The sequence below is a fragment of the Aquarana catesbeiana genome, linkage group LG13 (genome assembly GCF_042186555.1).
Source record: "Aquarana catesbeiana isolate 2022-GZ linkage group LG13, ASM4218655v1, whole genome shotgun sequence".
NCBI classification, from domain to species: domain Eukaryota; kingdom Metazoa; phylum Chordata; class Amphibia; order Anura; family Ranidae; genus Aquarana; species Aquarana catesbeiana.
The window spans coordinates 55,844,599-55,866,200 of NC_133336.1; the positions used below are offsets into that span (position 1 = coordinate 55,844,599).

The window sequence follows — 21,602 nt, forward strand, 5'->3', positions numbered from 1 at the left end:
GCAAGTTCGCCGAACAGCGAACAATTTGGGATGTTCGCGGCAAATTCGAATGCCGCGGAACACCCTTTAAAAGTCTATGGGAGAAATCAAAAGTGCTAATTTTAAAGGCTTATATGCAACTTATTGTCATAAAAAGTGTTTGGGGACCTGGGTCCTGCCCCAGGGGACATGGATCAATGTAAAAAAAAGTTTTAAAAACGGACGTTTTTTCAGGAGCAGTGATTTTAATAATGCTTAAAGTCAAACAATAAAAGTGTAATATCCCTTTAAATTTCGTAGCTGGGGGGGTGTCTATAGTATGCCTGTAAAGGGGCGCATGTTTCCTGTGTTTAGAACAGTCTGACAGCAAAATGACATTTCAAAGGAAAAAAGCCATTTAAAACTACTTGCGGCTATTGCATTGCCGGTCCGACAATACACATAAAAGTTCATTGATAAAATCGGCATGGGAATTCCCCACAGGGGAACCCCGAAACAAAATTAAAAAAAAAATGACGTGGGGGTCCCCCTAAATTCCATACCAGGCCCTTCAGGTCTGGTATTGATTTTAAGGGGAACCCCGCGCCAAAAAAAAAAACGTCGTGGGGTCCCCCCAAAAATCCATACCAGACCCTTATCCGAGCACGCAACCTGGCAGGCCGCAGGAAAAGAGGGGGGACGAGAGAGCCGCCCTCCCCCTCCTGAACCGTACCAGGCCACATGCCCTCAACATTGGGAGGGTGCTTTGGGGTAGCCCCCCAAAACACCTTGTCCCCATGTTGATGAGGACAAGGGCCTCATCCCCACAACCCTGGCCGGTGGTTGTGGGGGTCTGTGGGCGGGGGGCTTATCAGAATCTGGAAGCCCCCTTTAACAAGGGGACCCCCAGATTCTGGCCCCCCCCTGTGTGAAATGGTAAGGAGGTACAAAAGTACCCCTACCATTTCACTAAAAAACTGTCAAAAATGTTAAAAATGACAAGAGACAGTTTTTGACAATTCCTTTATTTAAATGCTTCTTCTTTCTTCTATCTTCCTTCATCTTCTTCTTCTTCTTCTGGTTCTTCTGGCTCTTCTGGTTCTTCTTCCGGCGTTCTCGTCCAGCATCTCCTCCGCGGCGTCTTCTATCTTCTTCTCCTCGGGCCGCTCCGCACCCATGGCATGGGGGGAGGCTCCCGCTCTTCTCTTCATCTTCTTCATCTTCTTCTTCATCTTCTTCTTTTCTTCTCTTCTTCTCTTCTTCTCTTCTTCTCTTCTTCGTTTTCTTCTCCAGGCCGCTCCGCACTCATGCTGGCATGGACGGAGGCTCCCGCTGTGTGACGGCATCTCCTCGTCTGATGGTTCTTAAATAACGGGGGGGCGGGGCCACCCGGTGACCCCGCCCCCCTCTGACGCACGGGACATGACGGGACTTCCCTGTGGCATTCCCCGTGACGTCACAGGGAAGTCCCGTCAGGTCACCGTGCATCAGAGGGGGGCAGGGTCACCGGGTGGCCCCGCCCCCCGTTATTTAAGAACTGTCAGACGAGGAGACGCGTCAGACGAGGAGACGCATCACACAGCGGGAGCCTCCCTCCATGCCATCATGGATGTGGAGCGGCCCGGAGAAGAAAATGAAGAAGAGAAGAAAATAAGAAGAAGAGAAGAAGATGAAGAAGAAGATAAAGAGAAGAGCGGGAGCCTCCCCCCATGCCATGGGTGCGGAGCGAACCGAGGAGAAGAAGATAGAAGACGCCGCGTGGAGATGCTGGACGAGAACGCCGGAGGAAGAACCAGAAGAGCCAGAAGAACCAGAAGAAGAAGATGAAGGAAGATAGAAGAAAGAAGAAGCATTTAAATAAAGGAATTGTCAAAAACTGTCTCTTGTCATTTTTAACATTTTTGACAGTTTTTTAGTGAAATGGTAGGGGTACTCCCTTCCCATTTCACACAGGGGGGGGCGGGATCTGGGGGTCCCCTTGTTAAAGTGGGCTTCCAGATTCCAATAAGCCCCCTGCCCGCAGACCCCCACAACCACCGGCCAGGGTTGTGGGGATGAGGCCCTTGTCCTCATCAACATGGGGACAAGGTGTTTTGGGGGGCTACCCCAAAGCACCCTCCCAATGTTGAGGGCATGTGGCCTGGTATGGTTCAGGAGGGGGGGGCGCACTCTCGTCCCCCCTCTTTTCCTGCGGCCTGCCTGGTTGCATGCTCGGATAAGGGTCTGGTATGGATTTTTGGGGGGACCCCACGCCGGTTTTTTTTTTTTTTGGCGCGGGGTTCCCCTTAAAATCTGTACCAGACCTGAAGGGTCTGGTATGGAGTTTAGGGGGACCCCCACGTCATTTTTTTTTTAAATTTTGGCCGGGGTTCCCCTTAATATCCATACCAGACCTGAAGGGCCTGGTATGGAATTTAGGGGGACCCCCACATCATTTTTTTTTTTAATTTTGGTTCGGGGTTCCCCTGTGGGGAATTCCCATGCCGTTTTTATCAATGAACTTCTATGTGTATTGTCGGACCGGCAATGCAATAGCCACGAGTAGTTTTAAATGGCTTTTTTCCTTCGAAATGTCATTTTGCTGTTAGACTGTTCTAAACACAGGAAACATGCGCCCTTTTACAGGTATACTATAGACACCCCCCAGCTACGAAATTTAAAGGGATATTACACTTTTATTGTTTGACTTTAAGCAATATTAAAATCACTGCTCCTGAAAAAACGGCCGTTTTTAAAACTTTTTTTTGCATTGATCCATGTCCCCTGGGGCAGGACCCAGGTCCCCAAACACTTTTTATGACAATAACTTGCATATAAGCCTTTAAAATTAGCACTTTTGATTATTCATGTTCGTGTCCCATAGACTTTAACGGCGTTCGCGTGTTCGAACAAACTTTTTTCCTGTTCGCATGTTCTGATGCGAACCGAACAGGGGGGTGTTTGGCTCATCCCTAGTGTAAATCCCCCCTCACATTGATGGTCAGTGTAGAATCCCCCACTATATACTTGCCAAAGATTTCCAGCTTTGCTCTACATGATTCAAGGCTTGCCACAGTGTACTGCCTCCTAACTAATCCCATCCCCCCACCATTGCCACTGATCCCATCAACCCCCCAGCATTGCCAGTGATCACACACACATCTCCCCCAGCATTGCAACTGATCCCAGGATCCCTAGGAGTTTTCTGTCTATTGATGGGTCCCCTCACCTCCCCAGTCCATGGTGTGCAGGCAGTGAGGGGATGATGTGCTTGATCCTTTAGCAACCAATCAGTAAGCAGTAATAATGTGCACTAACCTCTTGCAACCAATCATTGAGCAGTAAGGATGTGCAGTAACATCTTGCAACCAATTAATGAGTGGTAACGATGTCCAGTAACCTCTAGAAACCAACCAATCAGTGAGTAGTATTGATGTACAGTAATCTCTAGCAACCAATCAACAAGCAGAAGTCATGTGCTGTAACCTCTAGCAAATACAGGCATACCCCACTTTTAAGTACCCAATGGGGTTTATTTACTAAAGCTGGAAAGTGCAAAATCAGGCTCACTTCTGCATAGAAACCAATGAGCTTCTAACCCCAGCTTGTTCAATTAAGCTTTGGTAATAAAACCCGGAAGCTCATTGGTTTCTATGCAGAAGTGAGCCTAATTTTGCACTTTCCAGCTTTAGTAAATAAACCCTATTGTGTACTTAAAAGTGGGGTATGCCTGTAATCAGTGAGCTGTAATAATACACTGTAACCTCTGGTGATCAATTGCAATCACTGCCTGATTTGATTCAGTGAACTGAGTCTAGATGCTATTTATTGCATGTCTCAGAGCAGGTGCAGAGCAAAATGACATGGAAGTGGGGCCCAAGAAAATGTTTGCCCAGGGTCCAATCAATATTAAAGATGTCCCTGCCACCAGTAACAAACAAATGGCCCCTGCCCCCACCTATAACTGGCCTTCACAGCAAGGAGCACATGGAAGGGCAAACGCATGAAAGACAAGGTGCAGGCCAGTCAAGTTCCTCCACCCCAAACTCGCTCATCCATGTCTTTATGGGCCTTGCTTTGTGCACTGGTCCAAATCATTTGGTGGAAGGGGGATTATGGTGTGGTGTTCTTCAGGGGTTGGGCTTGGCCCCTTAGTTCCAGTGAAGGGAACTATTAAGACGTCAGCATACCAAGATATTTTGGACAATTTCATGCTCCCAACTTTGTGGGAACAGTTTGGGGGTGGCCCCTTCCTGTTCCAACATGACTGCGCACCAGTGCACAAGGCAAGGTCTATAAAGACATGGATGAGCAAGTTTGGGGCGAAGGAACTTGACTGGCCTGCACAGAGTGCTGACCTCAACCCGATAGAACAACTTTGGGATGAATTAGAGTGGAGACTGCAAGCCAGGCCTTCTCATCCAACATCAGTGCCTGACCTCACAAATGCGCTTCTGGAGGAATGGTCAAACATTCCCATAGACACACTCTACTCTAAACCTTCTGGACAGCCTTCCCAGAAGAGTTGAAGCTGTTATAGCTGCAAAGGGTGGGCCAACTCAGTATTGAACCCTATGGACTAAGACTGGGATGCCATTAAAGTTCATGTGCGTGTAAAGGCAGGCGTCCCAATACATTTGGAGGTGAGGAAAACACCGCGCTAACTGTGATTGAAAATGTTGTGAAGAGCAGCTACATAAAGTATGACAAGTACATTAAACAAAACGGTGACAGGAATGTAGCGCGTGACAAAAAAAACATGAAATTATGATAATAATGAAAAACACCAATGAATAAATGGGTGAAAGTCAATGCACCAGATGCATATAAAATAATCAAAGTGTCCATATCGGAACGTGGACAATTGAAAGTCCCACTGTGTCTAAACAGACTGCACAATAATTGAATAGTGTGAATCCTGGAATGATGGAAATGGATATGCAGATCCGTCCATAACGAAAAATGTAAGAAGGCAACAAATATCAACAGCTGGGTGTTAGGTGTATGCTCTTACCAGATTTGGTGGACTCTAGTGTCAGAAACATAGAGTCGTCAAGGCAGTGTGCCACATATGGCAGGTATATAGATGTCCAAATGGATGGAACCTCCAGACGAAATCCAGGGGCACTCCTCAGGGCTTTCAGATCCAACACAGCTGCAGGAACCTCAGAATGGAATCTAGGACAGTGGATGAAGCCAGGTGGGGTATCGACTCACGCCAGGAGATGGTATCCAAGGATGTTTGTAAACACCTCCAGGTCCATCGCCACTTTCAGAACTCAGGAACAAAAATCTTGAGGAGTGGGGTATAGCCAAGTAGAATGTCCACTCGTACCAGGAATTTCTCCTCCCACCCACACTGTTGAATGCTACTCTGATCACTATAAATGGTCCCCCAAAGTCCTCTCTTCCAGAATTGTCATCTTCATGGTGCCTTATACTGGTTCCTCTGGACGACCGCCAGGTCACTATTGTCTTGATCAGTATTCACCAGAGCTCCTGATGGTGAAGATGGATTTTGCTGGGTGTTAAGTCGTGGTCCTCAGGATTGCCCCACTGTATGGTAAACAGGCTTTGTGTGTGCTGTCATATTGGAAAAGGGCTTTCTAAACAGGACTATCCCCCAGAGGCAAAAATGTCAACAGAAACATTGGAATGAGCGGGATGCCTCCTGGGAGTAAAGACAGCTGCAGGTGGAAGTTCAAGCCGACCAGTAGTGGTAAACACTGTGTCTCTGATCCAAGATGGAGAGCTTGGATCAGCATGGCCCCGCCCACTCTGTTGTCACTTCCGGTTGCCTGTATCCCATGCTTGCCTTGACAGCACAGCTCTCCATCTTGGATGCGAGTAGAGAAGAGCCGATTGGCTGCTCTTCTGACAGGGGGGTCTGTGCTGATTGTTTATCAGCTCAGCCCCCCCTCGGATGCCCACCCCGGACCACCAGGATGCTGCCGGGACCACCGGGGATGCCACCCTAGGCCACCAGGAATATGCCAATCAGTGCCCAGACAGCTGCCAATCAGTGGCAATTAAAAATGCCTGCCAGTGCCACCAGTGATGCCTATCAGTGCAGTCTATCAATGTCAGCCATCAGTGCCCATCAGTGCCACCTTTCAGTGCCCATCAGTGCCGCCTATCAGTGCCCAGTAATGACGTCTATCAGTGCCACCCATAAGTACCCACCAGTGCCACCTATGAGTGCCCATCAGTGCCGCCTATCAATGCACATCAGTGCTGCATATCAGTGTCACCCACCAGTGCCGCCTATCAGTGCCCATCAGTGCTGTGGAGATGGGACCCCATGTCACAGGTGCACATGAGCAGTGTATGCCTGATTTTGGTAGGCTTGCTAATTGCACACCTGTGCGCTGGCTTCATAATCATTCCAGGGATAGAGGTCAGTGCTCATCCTTAGAGACAGCTCCGCCCAGCAGACAGGAGGTCTGGCCTAGGAGTCAGGAGGGAGCCAATGCAGCACAAGGCTGCAAGCACAGAGGTGCTGAACGTCAGGTCTGGGGAAGACAGACTAAGGCAGTGATGGCGAACTTTGGCACCCCAGATGTTTTGGAACAACATTTCCCATGATGCTCCACTACACTGCAGAATGCATGAGCATCATGGGAAATGTAGTTCCAAAACATCTGGGGTGCCAAGGTTCACCATCACTGGACTAAGGCCTAAGGTGTAAGGCCTGAGCAGGAGTGCTGCGTTTTTAGCCAGGAAGGCTGAATGCTGGTTGTTCTCAAGCAGGACTGTAATGCTGAATACCCCTGCGAGGGAATTTGCTGTTTATTTTTGAACTTTCTGTTTCTTTTGAATAAAAATGGGCTGCCATGCCCTTGAAAATGCGGTCGGGACTGATGGGATTTCTTTAACTTGGACGCACCACTAGAGCGTAATCACCCCAGATCATCACAGTGCTCATCAGTGCCACCTCATCAGTGGCATCTCATTGGTGCCACCTCATCGGTGCCGCCTTATCAGTGCCCATCAGTGCAGCTTATCATTGCCCATCAGTGAAGGAGGAAACTTACTTATTTACAAAATTTTATAACAGAAACAAAGAAAACTTTTTTTTTTCCAAAGTTTTCGGTCTTTTTTTATTCGTTTAGCAAAAAAATAAAAACCGCAGAGATGATCAAATACCACCAAAAGAAAGCTCTATTTGTGGGAACAAAATGATAAAAATTTAGTTTGGGTACAGTGTAGCATGACCGTGCAATTGTCATTTAAAAATTGACAGCGCTGAAAGCTGGAAATTGGCTTGGGTAGGAAGGGGGTGTAAGTGCCTGGTATTGAAGTGGTTAAGGCCCTTTCATCAGACAGGACAATGGCAGTTGGCAGGGTAAGGCCTCTAGTAAGTGAAAATATTTTCAGACAAGCACACAGAGGAGGGATGTCATTGGATGTGATTAACAGCAGCCCGAGCCAATGGCTGTACTGCTTTCAATCCATCCACTCTAGCCAATCAACAGCCAGGCTGAGCGGCGTAGAGGACATCGGGGGTGAGCGCAGCAGGTGAACGGGTTCATGTAAGTAAAACGGGGGGGGCCGGTATTGTCGGATGTTTTTTCACCATAATGCTTAGGATGCATTAAGGTGAAAAAACGTGAACCTTTACAACCCCTTTAACTTTGCCTGTGCTCCCTGGCCACTCCTTCTTATGTCACAGCTGGTGTTAAAATTAGCAATGTCAATGACCTGGAGGAGCAGTTGTGTCACTCCTTTGGTTAGGTGACGGTGCTCAGGCCTAATATTAGCTGCTAGACATAAGCCTATCACAGGGTTTCAGGTCACACGTTCCCCTATAATGCAGTTTAGAGTCATCTGCTGCAATGGAGGAAGAAGTAGCAAAGGGAGTGCAAGTACAGTGAGTATAAGGGGTTGGGGGGGCCGGGGGGGTGCAAACTTAGAGACACGCATAGCAAGACGACAGCATTTCTTTGAGCAAGACATTTGCCTTGGGGCCAGTTCACACCACATGCAGTCCAGGGCATTTTTGTTCTGCATCAAAAACACATGGAAAGTAGGTTATATGGTTTCCAATGGCATAGTTCACACCAGTGCAGTCAGTTACAGGGCTTTCCAGTTCCAGAAAAAAAAAGTAGAACATGCTGCATTTTTCCTGCACTGGACTTTACTGGAACACAGTAAAATACATCAAAAACGCACTGAAATGCACTGGAACGCATCAAAAACGCACTGGGCCCTAGTATAGTGGAAAAAAACAGGAAAAAGGAGGAAAAAGCACCTGGAATTCATCTGGAAACACATCAAAAACGCACCAGAACGCATCAAAAACGCGTTAGAAACGTGCATGCAGAAACGCACCTGGAAGAGATCTGTAGTGGATTTTTGTGGTGTGAACCAGCCCTAAATGTTTCCTAAGTTTCTATCTACTAACTGTAATAAATAATAAAAGCACTAAGGCAGTTCTAGTAAAATTACTGTAATCCATAACTCAATAACACAATTAACGTTTAAAAAAAAAGAATTGTGACAGCAACACGAAGAAAAACAGAAGAATATATTTTTAAACACATGAGAAATTAGATGTTCTCAGGGGAGAGTAGAAAATTGTTTTCACATATGTGGGGGAATTTGCACACATGTGACACATTTTTTCTGAACTTCTCTGGTCTGTCTGTTAAGATACAATAGCAAGAAATCCCCAACCATGACTTGCATATTGTTGAAAGACATCTGAAGGTAAAATACAAAGGATAATACCAAAAAGGGAATAGAAACGTTAATAAATCATTAAGCTTAGATTGCACCACTTTTACAACTGATGTTTTTGTTGTTAATTTTTTTGCAGCAATAATATCAATTGTGTTACAAAAACAAAACAAAACAGCAATCATAGTACTACTACACAGTACAAGTAAAACAATAGTAGGAATCATACTATCAGCATTCAGCTTCAGCTATTGGGCTCTGTAGACAACATGATTTTATTTGCAGCATTTTTTATTTGCAGCAAGGTATTTCTAATCTTGACCAAACTAGATAAAAAATATACACAAAATTACAATACGATAATAATATAATAATGGTTATAATGCAGGAATTATTACTGGTCTGTCTGTTAAGATACAATAGCAATAAATCCCCAACCATGACTTACATACTGTATGAAGACATCTGAAGGTAAAATACCATAAAGGGCAGGGGTAGGAAACCTTAAAGAGGTGGAGATCTACCTAAACAATATGGGAGAAGTCAAAGATCACTGGGCACAGTGTCGCCTTCTCACACCTGATTTAAAAATGTAATTGCCTTACTACCGTGTCACAATCGCATGCAATGCAGGCAATCATGGGTTTAAATCAAGTGGTGAGGAGGCAACATATCGCCTCCTCATCACCTGTCAAAAACACTCAGATCGCTTTTCAGAGGAGCAGCAGTGCCTGCTGTACTTGTGAATGAGCACTTAGTTGCATTTGGCAGTGGCACCCTTAGGGCTCATTCACATGTAAAGTTGGGGGGTGGTAAAACCCTATGGTTGAGTCACGGTTCAGTGTGAAAGCAGCCCTATACTATTATCCCAGTGTATTGCTTCACACTGACATGAAGATCTCTTTTTTCCTGCTGCTGGCACCATTCTGGAGACCACCAGCCAGGATAAGAGATGAGGTGCAGTTGGTATTACTCCTCATGGGACAGGAGCCAGCACTACAAAGGAGGCATCGGCTTATGCGGTGCTTGCTCCCTACTACAGATCTAACTTTACAAGTAGTCCCTCTGCCATAGGCGTGCGCACAGGGTGTGCCAGGTGTGCCTGGGCATACCCTAAACACCCCATGTGGTGCAAATTCCCCGTTTGGACTCCTGGTTTTTCAGCAAAGCCCCCTGACGGGGCTCTTAAAAAAATTAAATAAAATCGTAAAAAATAGGAAAAAAATTAAATCATAAAAATTAAAAACTCCTGACACCGGTCACTCCCCTACTGACACCAATCTCTGCCCTACTGACACTGTCAGTTAATATACACATGCACACACACACACACACACGCATATGTGTTTTTAGCTTTGGGGTGCACACCCTAATGCAATAGGCTGTGCACACCTATGCCCTCTGCATTGCACTTTGATGCTCTAGAATATCGGGTCAGTAAGCCCAGACTGAGATCTACCAGTCACCCATCTTTGATCTACTGGTAGATCGTGATCTACAAGTTGCTGACCCCCGATATAGGCAATAGAAATGTTAATGAATCACTAAGCTAACATTGCGCCACTTTTACAACTGTTAGTCAACTGATGTTTTTGTTGTTTTTTTTTTTTTCAGTAATAGTAACAATTGTGTTACGGAAAAAAAAAGCAGCAATCATAGTACTACTACACAGTCCAAATATAACAATAGTAGCAATCATACTATCGGCATTATTTCTGCTGCTGCTTTTACTATTTTAATACTGATACAATAGTGTACTATTAATATTTCTGAAATGTATGCACAAGAAAAAAGTAAGACACTGTGGTGCAGATGAAAAAAATATTTATTATTACAAAGAACAATAAGGTACCCACAGCAGCCAGTAAGGGTTAACCTTTCACTGCTCTGAGTAGGGTAAACTAAAATCGAATAGGGGGATACAAATTGTGGCACCGTCAGTGCTCTATGCACTGCTTTTAGAAAAAAAAAAATATGTGAATACAAATGCACAAATATCTTTTAGTAATATTTATTATAAACCTGTGCAATGTAAACTTAAAAACATAGAAGCAACCAAGCTTACTGTACTTTGCACATTATCATTGGTTAAATAGATGAATTAGGTTAATTAAATAAATAATCGTTACATAAATGTGTTTGTGCACGGCTGCAATCCTGTATACTGGGCAGCACATTATTAGACAGTGTATGTTGAATCCCATGTGGTCTGTGTATAGAGTTCTCTAGGGCGTCAAGTGCACATCAAAGAGGAAAGATAAGAGTAGCTGATGAAATGCATTCTACACCCATCTATAGCAACTATATGAAATAAAAATGAATGTTTTTTAGGAGACGTACCTATTTTGGAACATGAAGCATTTCCAGCCTTCTTTTTTCTAAATTCTTTAAGCAGAGTTCTTCAGAACCGTTCTTGCTCTTCTCGAATCCGTTAACATAACAGGAAGTTTCAGAGTGAACCAGACGTATTGAACTGTAGTGAATCACAAAAGAGAATGAATAGTACTTTCCACTTTTCTCATCTGTGGAACTCTTAAGTCTGATTTTCTCTGATCTCTGCTAGCTAACTTTCCAGCACACGTTTTGTCTTGAAGTTGTAACACTGAAAGCGAACCCAAGGCAGAATTGCTGCCAATTTGAATTTTTTTTCAAATTGAAATGGGAAGGGAAATTGTGTTCATGCTTTGACTAAAGGAATTTTTCATAGATAAAAAAAAATAGAAAAAGAGAAAAAAGAAAAAAATTAGTGTGGTATAAGTGAAAGTCCCTAACTGTCTAAACTCTTATTTATCTTTGAAAGGGAACTATAGTTTTCTTTTTTTTTAATTATTTATTTATTTTTTTTAGCTACTTGTAACAGGGTGTTTATGGGGACCGTTGGTTGTGGCACTTCCCACCACAGCCCACCTCTCCAAGGTTCTCTGCCAAGGGAGGCAGGGTGGGACTGTGTCCCAAGAAACACTTGGAGCACACACAATCACATAATTGCTGTGGTGCTCTGTGCACTAAGGGCAACCCAGAAAAGGACTGCCTTATCCTCTTTAGTGGGCTCCCAGTGGCCATTTTGGAGAAGCCTGTGTCTATTTTTAGGCACAAAATTCTCGCGGGGTGCTGCCATATTATACAAGACTGCAAGTGTGAAATTAGTTAAGACAGGTAACCCTCAATTAGGAAAATAGATAAAAACAGAAACATTTGTTTCTTTTTTTAGCCAGTCTGCCCACGCCACCAGCCTATAGTAAATGTTCTGCGGGCGGTCTGGAAGTGGTTACATGAGAAATGTGTAAATATATGTTAAATATGTAAAAATATTAACAAACAAAACATTTAAAATAAAAAATAATAGTTAATTGTCACGTCTATCCCAACGCAGGTGGTCAGACACTATAGCTGGATACTGTGCTCTTCACCTATAGCAGGCCTACCGATACTCAGTTGCCCCCAGGCTTTATACACAATGCTATAGTGCCTGACCACCACGCCATGGCAAGTGCGAACAGATACTTGCGGTTGGCAGACAGGCAGAGTGGTTCTATGACAGTCCAGGTAAAAGGCAGGCTGAGTTCAGGGAATAGTCGAAAATCCAGTCCAAGGTCATACACAGAGAAATCCAATCTAGCAGGGCAGACAGACAGGGGGCTTGCTCAGGAATTACACACATATCACTCTCTATCACAGGCATGAGACTAAAGGTTTGGCTTGCTTATAACAGGTTTGGTTTCCTCCCAGCGACTGACCACATCAATTACCTTGCAAGTGGACAAAGACAGGGAGAATGCCATAGCCAAAACCTGTATGCTGTCCACAAGGTCTGGTTGGTTAGCAGGAGACATGCCACAGGAGTGAAGTCGGATAGCTGAAACACAAGCAGAATGCAGAGAGGTTTGAAAGAAAGGTTGAAAGCCCCACCTGGCCGAATCAGGCAGTCTATCCAAAGGATAGATTGAACTTCTTAGACAGGTTTGAATGGATGTAGTAGCAGTAGGGTGATGCCAGGTTACAGAAAGTCCTCAATAAGAAAAAGCAGGAGTCATAATTGGCATTGGCTGGACTGGAATAACTGGCACAGAGGTCGACTGGACCGCATTGGCAGGTGTCGAGACTGACTGGACCACGTCGGCAGGAGTTGAGACTTACTTGACCGCATCGGCAGGAGTTGAGACTGACTGGACCACGTCAGCAGGTATAGAGACTGCAGAACTTGAGGACAAGTTAGCCTGGATGTGCCTCCATAGGGAATTTAGGGACAGGCATGGTAGGGGTAATCCAGAGGGCTTGACTTCTGAGGGTCTAGGTTGAGCACAGGTTTTGCCAGCTTCTATGTAGGAACAAGAGTCCTTATAGAGAGAGGGCCACCAAAGCCCACGAGAAATCAAAGAAAACGTTTTAGTAATCCATGGGAACCTGGCCATCTTAGCGACATGTGCTTCTGAAAGCACTTTAAGCCTCAGGTGGAGGGGAACAAACAGCTTTCCAGGGGGTAGATTGGGCAGGACACAGGACTGAGCCTTTAAAACAGTCCAGAAGGTCAGGAGAAAAGGCCCCCATTACTTGTGCTGGAGGTAAGATATTGTGAAACTTAAAAGAAGTTTCAAAACAGGGATCAAGGCTGCGAGCCAGTGGGTAAGTTTGGCTTCTAGGAGGAAGAGATTCAAACTGTGGCAATTGGCTGGAGAGGTGGCCTGTAGAGAATTCAATAAACTTGTCACCGTCTTTTGCTTTACTAGAGTCATGTAAAAGCAAATGGCTATGCAAACTGGAGTCACACTTGGAAAAAGTGTCATGATCAGGATCCGAATAGGACTGTAATAAAGGCACATGACTATTACTGGCCACACAAGAGTTACAAATGGGCAACTGGCCAGCAGTTTTAATGCAGTTCTGGATGCGGGTCTTGGGACCAGGACCTAATCTCCCCTGTAGCCCACTCTATGTGCGGGTTATGAAGTTTAAGTCAGTGATACCCCAAGATAAGGGGTTAAGCAGGAGATGTTATCAAGTGGAAGCTGATTGTCTCCTTATGAAATTCCCCAATGGTCAGAGTATAGGTACAGTACACAAGGTGACCAGGCCCATGGACAAGGGAGAGTCATCAACAGCTAAGAAAAGGGTCTGTGCACCTTAGTCACGGGAATCTATAGAAAGTGTGCTAGGTCCCTATTAAGGAAATTGCTAGCAGCACCAGAATCTATGAAAGCTGAGAGGTGATGAGAAAACTTGGCAGAACTAAATTGTTCAGGAGCAAATAGTTTATCTCCGAGGGAAACTGACACAGTATAGTCTATAGAAGCATACCCCACCCGCACTAGACTCTTGACATTTCTGGGCTTGTTAGGGGAGCTGGCGACAAAGTGGCAGTGGTTGCCACAATATAAGCTGAGTCCCTGAGTTCTTCTAGCCATTTCCCCAGAGTGTAAATGGGTAGCACCAATTTGCATGGGCTCATCCTCCAGCAGAGGTTGAGAGGGCTCAGGAAGGTTTGATGAAGAATAAGAAGTAGGCAGCATACTGGGGGGGGGGCAAAGAAACAAACCTCTCTGTACGCCTTTCTCGTAAACACCTGTCTATACGGATGGCTACTTGCATGGCTTAATTTAACGACTTTGGTTCAGAGTAGTGTACTAAGGAGTCTTTGATGGAGTCTGATAAGCCTAACCTGAACTGGCTTCTTATAGCTGAGTTATTCCACCCTGAGTCAGGTGCCCAGCGGAGGAAATCAGAACAGCATTGTTCAGCATTATAGAGTAAACCTAGGGCCTTGAAAAAGCTTCAACTGACCCTCTGGCTGGGTCATCTGCGGGGAGACGAAAAGCCCAAGACTGGGGATCCGCCTGCAACCATATAATAATCAGGCTGATACGCTGTGCTTCAGAACCAGAAGAGTGTGGCTTAAGCTTAAATTATAGCATACAACTATTTTTAAAATTGGAAAACATATGGGGGATCACCAGAAAAACGATCAGGCGGGTTAACTTTGGGCTCTGGCTCCTGTGTTACTGCTGGAGGTACGTTTACATGCACAGACAGTTCCTGGACTTGGTGTGTCAGTTTGCAAATTTCCTCAGGAAATAAACGAGTCTATGTAGAGTCCATCTTCACAGAAATAGTTTTTGTTAAAGGCTTGTGATAATGTCACATCTAGCCCAACGCAGGTGGTCAGACACTATAGCTGGCTACTGTGTCCTTCACCTATATCAGACCCCTTTCTCGTAAGCAAGCAGTGCTATGGGTATTTGGTTGCCCACAGGACTTATACGCATGTTATAGTGCCTAGCTACCATACCAGGGCAGATGCAAACTGAGCAAACAGGTACTTGCAGTTGGCAGACAGGCAGAGTGGTTCTATGATAGTCCAGGTAAAAGGCAGGCTGAGTTCAGGGAATAGTCCAAAATCCGGTCCAAGGTCATTGTGACGGGAGTCACTTTTGGTAGGGTGACCGAGAACTCTATTATGATCTGTACTAGTTGGACTCTCTTTACAGCCACACTGGAACATTGTACATATGTATATATTTTGTGTTGTCTCATGCTGTTGGACTCTTTTGCTGAGATCATTTGGGGTGTGGTTGTATTCGATTGCTTTATTGTCTCTGTCTGCCCTGGCTGTGGGGGGGATTCCTCCAACAGCTCTCCTTGCTGATCGGACAGTTTACCCCGCCCTGAATTCCCAAGGGGGGGGGGGGGGTGATGGTCCCGAGTTGGACATCTGTTGTGTACATGTGTGATAATAAATCAGTTTGATGTTGTTGTTCACCCTACACTGTGTTAAGGCTGGTGACTGGGTGGGTTAAAAGATCTTGGATCGTGTGGTACTGGACAGAGAAAGCATTTACGGCGGACATAGTCCTGTTGAGGACAAGGGTTCATCACAGTCATACACAGGGAGATCCAATCTAGCAGAGCAGGGCAGACAGACAGGGGGCTTGTTTAGGAGTTGATCCAGAATTACACACATATCACTCTCTATCACAAGCATGAGACTGAAGGTTTGTCTTGCTTATAACAGGTTTGGTTTCCACCCAGAGACTGACCACATCAATCTTCAATCAATCATAGCTAAAACCTGGATGCTGGAATAAGGAGCAGGAGCGCTAGAATAAGGAGCAGGAGCGCTAGACCTGGATGCTGGAATAAGGAGCAGGAGCGCTTTCCACCCAGAGACTGACCACATCAATCTTCAATCAATCATAGCTAAAACCTGGATGCTGGAATAAGGAGCAGGAGCGCTAGACGCTCCTGACATTAATAGAATAGAAACAAACAAAAAATCAGCAGGAAAATAATAGTTGAAGAGAGAAAGAGACTAATGCCGCGTACACACGATCGGAATTTCCGTCAGAAAAAACTTGATGGTTTTTCCGACGGAATTCCGCTCAAGCTTGCTTTGCATACACACGGCACACAAAAGTTCTCTGAACTTTCGACTGTCAAGAACGCGGTGATGTACAACATGACGAGCCGAGAAAATGAAGTTCAATGCTTCCGAACATGCGTCAAAGTGTTTCCGAGCATGCCTGATTTTTGCGCATCCGAATTGCATACAGACTAACACGTTTTCGGCTAGGAACTTTTCCCGACTGAAAAATAGAGAACATGCTCTCAATCTTTTGCTGGCTGGAATTCCACCAGCAAAAGACCGATGGAGCATACTCACGGTCACATTTTCCGACAAAAAGCTCTCATCGGAGTTTTGCTGGCGGCATTTCCGATCGAGTGTACGCGGCATAAGGAGTTAATCAGAGCTGATTGGAGTAAACTAAGGGTTAATAAGAGGTTAAACAAAGGAACATTTTTTACTTGCCAGGTTGCTTTAACTGACATCATTTGCATATCTAAATTCATCACAAACTGTTGGTACTGTATAAATCCTGTATAATAATAATAATCCCTTTGATCTGCAAATGAATGAACAGAATGATACAAATGTAACAATATTTTACTCTACCCCTGCCATCACCTTCTCCAAGTGTACAGTAATGCCGACTTAATTCAAAATCAACAATTACCGTATAGTTGGATGGGGGGGGGGGCAAAGAAGCAGAGCAGAGAGACTGGACGTACTACACATGTCCTGTGTACAATGATGAAGCTTTTTTGGCTATGTGCAACCCAAAGTTTGCAACTAGTTGTGCCACCTTGTTGGAAATGCTGTGGAAATACGTGCACTAGAATTTTCTGTGTATTGAACTTGTGGAAATGGAAGAACTGTTTCCAAAATGATCTCTTCTGGAAATTCTGTGCTGTGCTAGACTATATTTCATTTTCTGCTCGGCACAAAACCTGCTTTCTGCATAATTTGTGACTGCACACAAGTAGAGATAGATTTCTGTTAGAACCAAACATATAGTTAAGCGTTTCTTGAAGCTTAAAGAGAATTGTGAAACAAATGTTTGAAAATGTGTGTGGTTAGTGGAACAGGACTGTGCAATGCATAACTGTTGATGAAACATGCAATGATGTAAAGCAATTAAAATGGAAGTAAAGGCTACATTTTTGTCTGCTTAAATAACACTGCTTCCCTTTCCTCTTACCTATGCTCTATACTGCTTGTAAAAAAGATGTGTGAACACCCTTTTTCAATTCACTCCAGTGTCTTTACATTTTGTAAAACCCCCTGTGTCGTGGAGCAGCTGCTGCAGGGAAGAAGAGGGAACGCAGACATTAGATAGGCAATGGAAGCTGGCTGGTGATGTCACTGCTACAACAATTCAGCCTCATTGTCGAATGACATGACACAGGGGAGTCTGAGCTTCTGCATCACATGACCGCACTGCAACAAGCAGCATTTTGAAGCAGAAACTGTACATTCAGCATACCCATACATGGTTAGAATTTTGACTGATCCCCGCTGGACAAGGTTTGAACCATTAATGGGTGGCTTAAGTAATCAACTCATGACAGCCTGCACTGAAGCAGAAGCAACAAGGGCAAAAGTTTATTGCATTGTGAGGGAAACTGACATTGCAACACAAGCTTCTCAAGCAGCAGCACAAGCTTTCAGAACACTTGCACAGTCAGAGACTCAAGCTGCCCAGGTTTGTGTGCAGACAGAGGAGCATGCTGCCCAAACACTTGAGCAGGCAGGGGCTCAAGCCACCCAGGCACATTGTCAGGTACTCACCAAGGCTGAGATGCTGAGAGCGGCTCCCCTTGCAGCTGAGTGCACTCTACCCCTGAAGGGAGGCACTGGTCACCAGCAGGTAGAAGAGGCTTGCGTGGAGATCTCCTGTAGGATGGATGAACTGTGCAGGGCGGACTTGACACTGGACTGGTGGAGAAGCCCGGCCGGGGCTCTGACACCTTGATCCGGAAATGGAGACTGGAGCAGAGTCTTGAGGGGGAGGCTAAGGGTCAAACACAGAGATCAGGCAGTGGAGAAGTCCTTTAGGCAAGCCAGGGTCATACACAGAGATCAAGCAATAGAGAAGTCCTTAAGCAAGCCGAGGGTCAAACACAGAGATCAGCCAAATAGAGAAGTCCTTTAAGCAAGCTGAGGGTCAAGTGCTGGAGAGATTCAGAGGAGGTCAGGGTCAATCCGGGTCATAACAGGCATGCACAGGTACACAGAGCTTGGAACAGGAACACTGGAAACTGAAAAGACAAACCAGCAATTAAGCAAGGGGCTGAACTGCCTTTTATAGGCCCACCAGGGGATCTCACGCTATGCGCACTATGGTACGCACGCGCCGATACGCTGCATCGTGCACCCGTATGCACTGGCCCGCTGTATCACGCACCCGTATGCGCCGTAGCGCTACTCTGCCATGCAGGCGCACAGGGTAGCACCGATACTGGCAAGTTCGGTTTCTGCCATTTCTCTGACAGTGCCCCCTCAAGAGGCAGCCTCCGGATGCCCAACCTGGCCAGCATTCCTGGGTATCTTCTGTGAAAGTCTTGTACCAAACGAGGAGCGTGTACATTGCTTGAAGATTCCCAGGAATTATCTTCTGGGGGGTACCCTTTCCATTTAATGAGATATTGGATCTGTCCCCCCTTTTTTTACAGTCCATTATTGCCTTCACTTCAAACTCATTTTCACCTTCAATTTCAACTGGTGGAGGCGGTAATTCTTCTCTTTCTGAAAAAGGGCTGGGGACCACTGGCTTCAGTAAAAATGCATGGAACACAGGATGTATTTTGTAAGAACTGGGTAGAGCTAGTTTGAAGGCCACAGGATTAACCATTCTCTTTATTTCGAAGGGGCCAGTGAATTTTGGGCCCCATTTTTCGTAATGGACATTTGAGATTGATGGCGGATAGCCATACCTTGTCTCCACTTTTGAAGTTTGGGTTACTCCTTCTCCTCCTTTCATAATATTCCTTATAACTGTTTTGGGCTTTCTTCGTGGCTTCCTGGATCTGCAAAAAATTTGTTTGGATGAAGTTTATCCGGTCTTGTACCGCAGGAGCTGAGACTTCGGGAATAGCATCTGGCAGAAAGGAGGGGTGAAAACCATAATTGGCCTAAAAGGGAGTTTGGTTGATGGCAGAATGTATGGAATTGTTGTAAGAAAATTCCGCACAGGGGAGAAGGGAAGTCCAGTTATCTTGGGAGCAAGAACAGAAGCAGCGGAGATATTGTTCTAAAGTCTGATTAGTTCTTTCTGTTTGGCCATTGCTTTGAGGGTGGTATGCTGAAGAGAGGAAGATCTTGATTTCTAAGGATTTACAGAGGTCCTTTCAGAACTTGGAGGTGAATTGGATTCCCCTGTCAGACACGATGTTGTGGGGGACACCATGAAGTCTTACCACTTCTTTAATTAATATATTTGCTGTATCCAGGGCAGAAGGAGTGCCCATCATGGGCAGGAAGTGCGCCATCTTTGAGAGGCAATCGAGTACTACCAGAATGGTGGTGAACTTTTCAGAGGGGGGCAGGTCGACGATAAAGTCCATAGAGACTTCCCTCCAGGGTTGTTCAGGAACAGGTAAGGGTATTAGTAGACCCCAAGCCTTAGTGTTTGACCCCTTGCTGCATTGGCAGGTAATACAGCATTGAACTTAGTCCTTATCCCTTTCATGACTAAGCCTATTTTTGAAATTTGGTGTTTACAAGTTAAAATCCGTATTTTTTGCTAGAAAATTACTTAGAGTTCCCAAACATTATATATATTTTTTTAGCAGAGAATCTAGAGAATAAAATGGTGATTGTTGCAATATTTTTTATCACACGGTATTTGTGCAGCGGTGTTTTAAATGCAAATTTTTGGAAAAGGGACACTTTCATGAATTTAAAAAAATCCAAACAGTAAAGTTACCCCAATTTTTTTGTATAATGTGAAAGATGATGTTACGCCGAGTAAATAGATACCAAACATGTCACCCTTTATAATTGCACGCACTCGTGGAATGGCGACAAACTACGGTACCTATGAATTTCCATAGGCGACGCTTTAAAAATTTTTTACGGTTACCAGGTTTGAGCTACAGAGGAGGTCTAGTGCTAGAATTATTGCTCTCGCTCTGACGATCGCGGCGATAGCTCACATGTGTGGTTTGAACACCGTTTACATATGCGGGCGCGACTTCCGTATGTGTTTTCTTCGCTGCGCGAGCTCGCGGGGACAGGGGCACTTTAAAAAAATTTTTTTTTTTTTATTTATTTATTTTATTTATTTTTTTACTTTAAAATTGTGTTTAAAAAAAAATTTTTGTTTTTTTTACTTTTATTGCTGTCACAAGGAATGTAAACATCCCTTGTGACAGTAATAGGTGGTGACAGGTACTCTTTATGGAGGGATGGGGGGTCTAAAAGACCCCCCATCCCTCCTTTACACTTCAAAGTATTCAGATCGCCGAAAACGGCGATTCTGAATACTGTGTACTTTTTTAAATTCGGCGCCATTGGCAGCCGAGTAAACGGGAAGTGACGTCATGACGTCGCTTCCGCGTTTACAACAAGAAGGCTGGAACGAAGCTGCTCACAGCTTCGCTCCAAGCCCGCCCCCAGCCAGCGAAGATTCCCGATTGGACACCGGGCCTCCCGATCGCACGGGAGGCCCGGTAACAGCGGCGGGAGGAGGCGGGAGGGGGGGGTTGTCCCCTCCCGCTCCTCCGATATAACAACCGAGCGGCTTTTAGCCGCATCGGTTGTTATACACGGGTAGCCGATCGCCCGCTGGAAACAACGGTACCGGGATGATGCCTGCAGCTGCGGGCATCATCCCGGTATAACCCCGGAAAGCCGAGTACGCATATGTGCGTACGGTCGGCGGGAAGGGGTTACAGTACCGTCTCCAACCCGACCACCAGAAGGAACGAGGAACTCAGATGAATTCAGAGGTTTTTTGTATTCCAAAGTGTCCTGCCATTTTATGGTTATGGAAGGTTTTTAAGATTTGAAGTCTTACTTGTGGTGGAACGAATGCTTTGTTCTGGGCCCACAGCAAACCAACTCTTTTTTCTAAGGAAGACACTTCTGGTTCAGTGTACTGGCTGGAGGTCTGTTTAATGGCAGTTTTAAGATCAGGCTGGATGAGACGGAGAAAGTTGTGTGGGGATAAGATGGTACCAGGTTCTGTCGACTGGATGGTTTCTGGGAACATTCGGGAGAGTGCGTCCGCTTTCCCATTCTTTGAGCCAGGTTGGTAAGAGATGTGGAAGTTGAACCTGGAGAAAAATTATGCCCATCGGGCTTGTCGGGGTCTAAGACATTTGGCTGTTCTGAGATACTGCAGGTTCTTGTGATCTGTGAAGATCATGACTGGCTGGGACGCACCCTCCAATAAGTATCTCCACTCTTCCAGAGAAAATTTTATGGCTAATAGTTCCTGGTCAGCTACGTCGTAGTTCTTCTCAGGTGGGCTTAGTTTACGAGAAGCAAAAGCTACTAGGTGGAGAATCGCCTTCTGACCACGACTCTGGGACAAAATTGCTCTTGTCGCTGACTCTGAGGCATCTACTTGCAGTACATAAGGTTAGGCTGGATTAGGGTATTGAAGTATGGGAGCAGAGGTGAAAAGATTTTTTAATCTATTGAAAGCTTC

General features: G+C 45.3%; 1 protein-coding gene across 1 annotated transcript in view; it reads right to left on the reverse strand.

Moving 5' to 3' along the window:
* GPR132 (G protein-coupled receptor 132) overlaps nucleotides 1-11,532 on the reverse strand; it is a 66,632-nt gene extending 55,100 nt beyond the window's left edge. Inside the window, exon 1 of the mRNA XM_073610460.1 lies at nucleotides 10,957-11,532. The gene's annotated coding sequence lies outside the window, so the exon portion shown is untranslated. The remainder of the gene's footprint in view (nucleotides 1-10,956) is intronic.
* Nucleotides 11,533-21,602: the final 10,070 nt, after the last annotated feature.